Here is a 7,404-nt window from a genome sequence, read left to right on the forward strand (position 1 = left end):
TAACTGACTTTAATAGCTTATTTTAGTGTACATATAACATAATCGATTTAATTATTATTATTTATTAACAACAAATCTTTATATATAATAAGTTGATTGAGATTTTATAACAAATACTCTTTAAAGAAATACAATAATTGCTAACGTTAAAAGTGTGAGAAATATATAAAATTAAGTTCACATTAAAAAATTAATAAATCTATAAAATAAAAAATTCATTAGAATTTTAAATTTGATAAAATATCTAATCATCTTATATTCTTTCATTTAATTGTGGCAAGTAAGAAAAATACATCATTAAAATGGATATTTTTGGAACTCAAATTATCCATGCTTTGGTATTGATATTGATAGCTACGGTATATATAATTGGAGGAGTTTTAAGTGTATTGAAACACCGGTATTTCAGTTATTTTAACCGTTGATTTGAATTATAAAAAATATATATAATATATATTAATTAAAATAAACAGTTAAAACAATTAGAATACTGATGTTTTCGATACACTCAAAACTTTTTTTATATAATTAATTAAATGCATCAAACTTGTCAAGATGACCATATCTGGCATCTGCCACTTGGGTATAAAATACATTGAACACATTCTTTTGCAAGTTGCATGCTTTGAGAGAGAAGGGGGCAAGGACTTTAATTAATTAATGCCGATTGTGTGAAATAATAATAGAGATCAAAATCGCCAACAAGAGACATCGTAACCACGTAAAATCAAATTAAAAGAAAATGGAAAATGACATCATCAACATCAAGAAGTGACTTATATATAATAAAGAAATGATTTAGAATTTAAAAATATTATTTGTACACTAAAATCAACTACTAAAATTAGTTATTAATAATTATTACTCATAAAATATATAATTTCAAATCTATAATACTAACAACCCAAATATAATTTAAAATCTATAATACAAACAACCCTAGAGCATGTGCAAGTCTTAGTTACATGGCATTTTTTTTTAATTAAGAGTTTTTTTCTCGAACCATCTAATACTTAATTTTGATATAATTCATTAGCTAAAATATTTTAACTATATTAAATGAATACTAAAAAAAAAGTCACTAATCAAGTACTGCAATCGCCCCTACTACGATTTGAAATTTTTTTGAGTAGTATATAATAATAATATTTATTTGCCCCCACTAAATTATTAAATTTGATCCCACAATAAATTTTTACTCAACTTTTGGTACTTCATAGTCAATTTAAAAGTTTCATATTAGATGTCATTAGAATGATTAATTCTCAATTTAAATGAAATTTGTACTTTTTCTTAGAAATTAACTTGAAAGAGTATTATTTATCTTTTTTTATATTAGTTTTAATTTTTTTCTGTAACTATATTAATTGAAAAAACTTTTTCAACTATGAATCTCAATAAGAATTGACTTCTAATTATATAAGAAGTAAATTTCTAAATAAGTATTTACTTATATATATGTAAAAGAAATACTACACATCCAAGTCTTTTTATGAACTAAGTCTAACCAAGTTAAACAATAAAACTTAAAATAATATTAGTCATAACTGATTTTTGTTGTCTTAGACAAATTTGATTGAACTTGGTTAACAAAAAAATATGAATATGTAGCATTATCCTATATAAAAAGACAGATATTTATAAGGGTAAAGTATATTTTTTGTCCCTGAAGTTTGGCAAAAGTTTTAAAATACCCCTAAATTTTATTTTGTTTCAATTTTGTCCCAAAAATTTTCGATTTGCATCAAATACACCCTCGGAGGCTAAATTTTCAAAAAATTTAAGACCAATATAACAATAATGCATGAAAATTATACTTGATTTGCTTGTGTTGAAGAGTTGTTCTTATGAAATTGTTGTTGAATCGATCTTAAACTTTTTGAAAAATTAGCCGTTCAGGGGTATATTTGATGCAAATCGAAAACTTATGGGACAAAATTGAAACAAAATAAAACTTAGGGATATTTTTAAAATTTTTGTCAAATTTTAAGGACAAAAAATATACTTTACCCTATTTATAAATGATTATTTTAGTGCTTTAATTTGTAAAATTAGATATTATAAAAACTAATCATGTTATATTTACATCAAAAATAACTACCTGTGTATATATATTGAAATAAAAAATACACATTAAAAATAAATTAAACAATACATATATTTATATACAAATATATAATGATTATTAAATAATTTAATAACTGATTTTTATGTACACATAATATTTTTATTATAAAAATTATTATAATAATGTTTTATCACCAATTTATATTTTATAGTATTACTAATGAGTTTATCAAGGTTTTAGAGTTTAGGTTTTTAGTTTAGGGTAAAATTTTATAGGCTTCTTACCAACAATAATTTCACTGGTTTGAATCCTGGTGTAGCTTGATGAGAGGCATATAAATCTTCCATCTGTGTCAAGTTTCAGTTGCAATCTTGTTTTTGGTCATGTAGATCTTAATGAGGGAAGCAACTTTTTCGGGTTGGGCCAAATGAATAAAAAAATGAGATCCAAACTATCCATCAGGCCCGTTAATGCATGGCCCAATTTTCATTTGGTCTAACCCAATTAAAAATCTCCTCTTATTAACAATTTAATACATTACTAAAAGATTAAACTTAATACACTTCTCTCACGATGGAGAGAACTCTCCCTCAATAGGAGAGCTCCTCAGAACACCAGGTTCTGCCTCCTGAAACCTTGACCCGCTGCAATTTTTTTCTATTCAAATCACCTTTTTCAAATCTTTGCACTTGAACCAAACTCAAACACCTTGCCCCAACATCAACGTCCTACACTTCTTCACCTCCAACCTTTACATTGTCACTCTCTTTATCCTAGCCTCAAATCCATATATCCCTGTATTTTCAGCTATACCCTTCCTTTACCTAAACCACATTTCATCATGGCTAGACCAAATATGGGCACCGAACCCATAGAAGGCACCACCATCACCCTAAACCTGCAACCCAGTCCTGGCTTCAAACCAAATTGCTTCAATCTGATTGGCCGAATCATTACAGACAAAGAACTCAAGTTTAGAGCAATCAAAAACTCTATACTTGGCATGTGGGGCAACCCCAAAGATGTATCTATATCCGAAGTGGGGAGAAATAAAGTGCTCATAAGCTTTAAGGACAGCAAACTAGGGATGAGATTCCTCCGAAATGGCCCATGGAATGTAAGAGGAAATCTGATGAACCTTCAGAGGTGGCTGTACGGTGAAGCTATTCTTGATGTAAGACATGACCACATGGAGTTCTGGATCCAAGTTCATGGCATACCAATTGAGCTCCTTAATAAAGAAACGGCAAAGACAATTGCAGAACTCATTGGAATAGTAGGAGAAGTAGAGGATCCCATGAAGGATGGAACCCTTAAAAGAAACTATCTACGTTGCAGAGCTGCCATCAACATTACTCAACCACTCCAAACAGGATTCTGGCTCAACAGGGACAATAAATCCAAGACCTGGATCAGTTTCAAGTATGAGAGGCTTCAGGACTGTTTTTGCCTCAAATGCGGTATCATAGGACATGAAAAGAAGAACTGCAGCAAACCAATAGCCATGGCATGTTGGGATCCGTCAAAACCTAGATACACCAACGAGCTGGCGGCAGAAAGAGCGAGATCGCTGAACATAGGAGAAGAGGAAGAAAAATGGGAGCAACATCTCAAGGAACAAGAAGAAGCGCGTGAATACCACACGACAGAAGCGGAAGGTGGAAATAGTCAAAGCATAGAGGACAGAGTAAAGGACCAGGGGATACTAGATATTCCAGAGATAGAGGTGTCATCCGGAAAAGCCAGAATGGAAGAAAAGGAGAAAATTGGCGGCGAAGAGATGGAAGAAACTAGGGAAGCAAATCCACTGACACAAGGAAGAGGCTCAGAAGATCGAGAAATGTGCATCCTTAACCTTCTGGAAGCAACCTTGCGAAGCATAAAAGAAATAAAAGGAAAGAGAGCTGATAAGACAAACGAAGTCATGATAAAGGAGAAAGAAAGAAGAGCTGAAATGGAAATAATAAAAGGAGTCTCCTCCATTGCTGGGCCTTCTAACTGGAATAGGCCCAATGACACTTTCACCAATGAAGCAAACAAAACAACAGAGCAAGCCCATCAGAAACTTGTCAATTTTCATGAAGCAAACAAAAAGGGCTCAACTAAAACACACCCATATGGATCACAAGCAACTTCAGCCATTGCCATAGGAGACCACAAGTCACCATTCACTCCCCAAGAAAGAAAAAATCAAGTTGATTGTCTGAAAAGCCATAGCCAAGGTCCGTGGAGACAGAGCTCAGAGAATGAAGGGAAAAGGATAGGCATGGACAACACATGGACCATGAGAGATGAACCAAAGAAGCGAATCAACGTTGACAACCATAAAAAGAAACATTCTTACAAGAACGAAAAAGGGCAGACTTATTATGTTGAGCTGGCATCAGAGGATGAAGAGGATGAGTCAAATGCAAGCAATCAAGTCAACAATAATATAAAGATTTGGGAAGAAGTCTTGAGCATAGGAATGCAGTACAACCTAAAAATCAAAAGGAAGCGTGAAGAGAGAGAAGTCAGGAATATGGAAGAAGCGAATTGGGATGAGGATCGAGTTTCAAGGAACACCAAAAGAATCAAGAACATGTTGATTCAAGAAGGAGGCAGTAGAGAAGTGGCAGAACAAGGAACAACAATCACGGCTGAGGAGGCGGGCCTAATCAAGCCCCACCCTCAGCCATGATTATCCTAAGTTGGAACTGTCGCGGTGTGGCGGTGACTGCGATAGTTTCTGAGCTAAACAATCTGTGTGTTAAGCACAAGCCGGCCATAGTATACCTTATGGAAACTAGATCTAAGGAGGAGAATATTAGGAAAATAGCTAGGAAGCTGCAGTTTAAAAATGTCTTTTGTGTAGAACCCCGGGGTATGTCCGGTGGTCTATGTTTATTATGGAATGAAAAAGTTGCTATTTCAGTTTACTCTTGGTGTCAAAACTTCATATCTGCCGATATTAGAAGTAATAATGGCCCTGAATGGAAATGTTGCTTTGTTTATGGAAATCCAATTTTCAAGAATAGAAGAAGAACTTGGCAAGCTCTAGGTGATTCAACAGATATGGTAGGCGAGCCAAGCTGCTTCATCGGTGACTTTAATGACATTCTAAGTCAAGAAGAAAAAGTTGGCAAGCACCCAAAACCACCAATTCAAATAGAGAAGTTCAAGGAGTTGGTGAACAAGAAGAACCTCATGGACATGGAGTTGAAAGGGAGCAAGTTCACTTAGTTCAGCAACCCAAGAGATGGTGTGGTAACGAGAGAAAGGATTGACCGAGCGATGGTTAACTGGGAATGGAGACAATTGTTCAACCATGCTAATCTCACAGCTCTTCCGGCCATATCCTCGGATCATTGTCCTCTCCTCCTTAACACTAGGCCGACCCAAAAAATCCCAAGACTCTTCAGATACGAAGCCTACTGGGATGACAAAGAGGAATGCAAGGAAGTTATCAAGGAAGGATGGATCAGAGGCAATGGCAATGCAAATGATTGGAATAGGTTAATCAACAAAACAAGAAATTGCATCAAGACCCTTAGGGAATGGAATAGAACAAGCTTTAGAAGGGCAGACAAGGAGATCGCAAGGTGGCAAGCCAAGATTCAGCAGCTACAAAACTCTTCTCATTCTCCCAACCAGCAAGAACAATTAAAGGAAGCAAAAGGAAAAATCAAGGAGCTATGGAAGCAAGAAGAGAAATATTGGGCGCAAAGGGCTAGAGTTAAATGGCTCAAGTGGGGTGATCGCAATACGGCCTTTTTTCAAGCTTCCACCATACAAAGAAGGGATAGGAACCGTATTGACAGGCTGCGGAACAATGAAGGAAACTGGGTGCACAAACAAGAAGATATTATGAGGCTTATAGAAGAGCACTACTCGGAATTATTCACATCTAAAAGAAGTACCAGTCAGCCTGATTGTTTTAAGAGTATTCCCAAGAGAGTGACCGAGATGATGAATAATGATTTGCTAAAGGAAGTTACAGAAGAAGAAATAAAGCAAGCAATATTCAGCATGGATGGATCTAGAGCTCCCGGGCCAGATGGTTTGAGTGGCCAATTTTACCAGAAGCATTGGAACACTATCCAAAAGGATGTCTGTGCAGCAGTGAAAATGTTTTTTAAAGAGGGTCATATCTCAAAGGAGATAAATGAAACTTAAATAGTGCTCATTCCTAAAGTTAAACAAGTGGAAACCCTGAATCATCTGAGGCCTATAAGCTGCTGCAACTATGTGTACAAAATCATCTCAAAGGTTATGGTGGCCAGGCTCCGAATCATCATGAACAAGGTTGTTTCTCCGATTCAGAGTGCTTTTGTTAGCGGAAGAATGATTCAGGACAACATTATCATTGTGCAAGAAGCTCTTCACAGGATCACCAGTACAGGAAAAGAAGCATCGCAGGATTTGGCTATCAAGCTAGATATGAATAAAGCGTACGACAGAGTGGAATGGAATTTTATTGAAGAAGCGCTCAAGGCCTTCGGTTTCCACCATGATTGGGTCAAGCTCACTATGGAGTGCATCAAAAGTGTGACATATAAATTCAAAGTTAATGGAATTCTATCCAGGGAAATAGTCCCTCAAAGAGGACTCAGACAGGGAGATCCTCTTTCACCTTATCTCTTTATCATTGCGGCTGAAGTGTTTACTATTCTTATGGATAAAGCGAGAAGTAGCAATCTAATATCCGGGGTGAAATTAGCCCCGGGTGCCCCGGTTATCACTCACTTATTATTTGCTGATGATTGCATCATTTTTTCAGGGTCGGAGGAGGAGGAAGTGTACCAACTGGTCCAAGTCCTCAACGAATATACTTCAGCATCCGGACAAATGATCAACTTGGAGAAATCAGGGATCATCTTCGGAAATCAGATCCCGATTCAAACCAGAGTCAACATAGAGGACATTCTTAATATTCCAGCTTGGGACAAACCGGGAAAGTACTTGGGATTACCAGCGCAATGGGAAAGATCAAAAAGCAAGGCTTTGGACTGGATAATGGAAAAAGTGGATGGAAAAATTGAAGGATGGAAAGAGAGGCTGTTGAATCAGGCAGGAAAAGAGGTGCTCATAAAGGCAGTCATTCAAGCAATCCCATCATACGCCATGAGTATACTAAAGTTTCCTAAGAACTTCTGCAACAAGTTAAATGCTAAAGTGGCTAAATTTTGGTGGAGGAGCCAAGGAAAAGAAAGAGGACTTCATTGGAGGGCTTGGACAAAGCTATGCATGAGCAAAATACAGGGAGGCTTAGGTTTCAAGGACTTTCAACACCAAAACACGGCTCAACTGGCCAAGCAAGCTTGGAGAATTTTTAAAAATCCAGATGCCATTTGGGT

The sequence above is a fragment of the Arachis ipaensis genome, chromosome B10, assembly GCF_000816755.2.
Source record: "Arachis ipaensis cultivar K30076 chromosome B10, Araip1.1, whole genome shotgun sequence".
NCBI classification, from domain to species: Eukaryota; Viridiplantae; Streptophyta; class Magnoliopsida; order Fabales; family Fabaceae; genus Arachis; species Arachis ipaensis.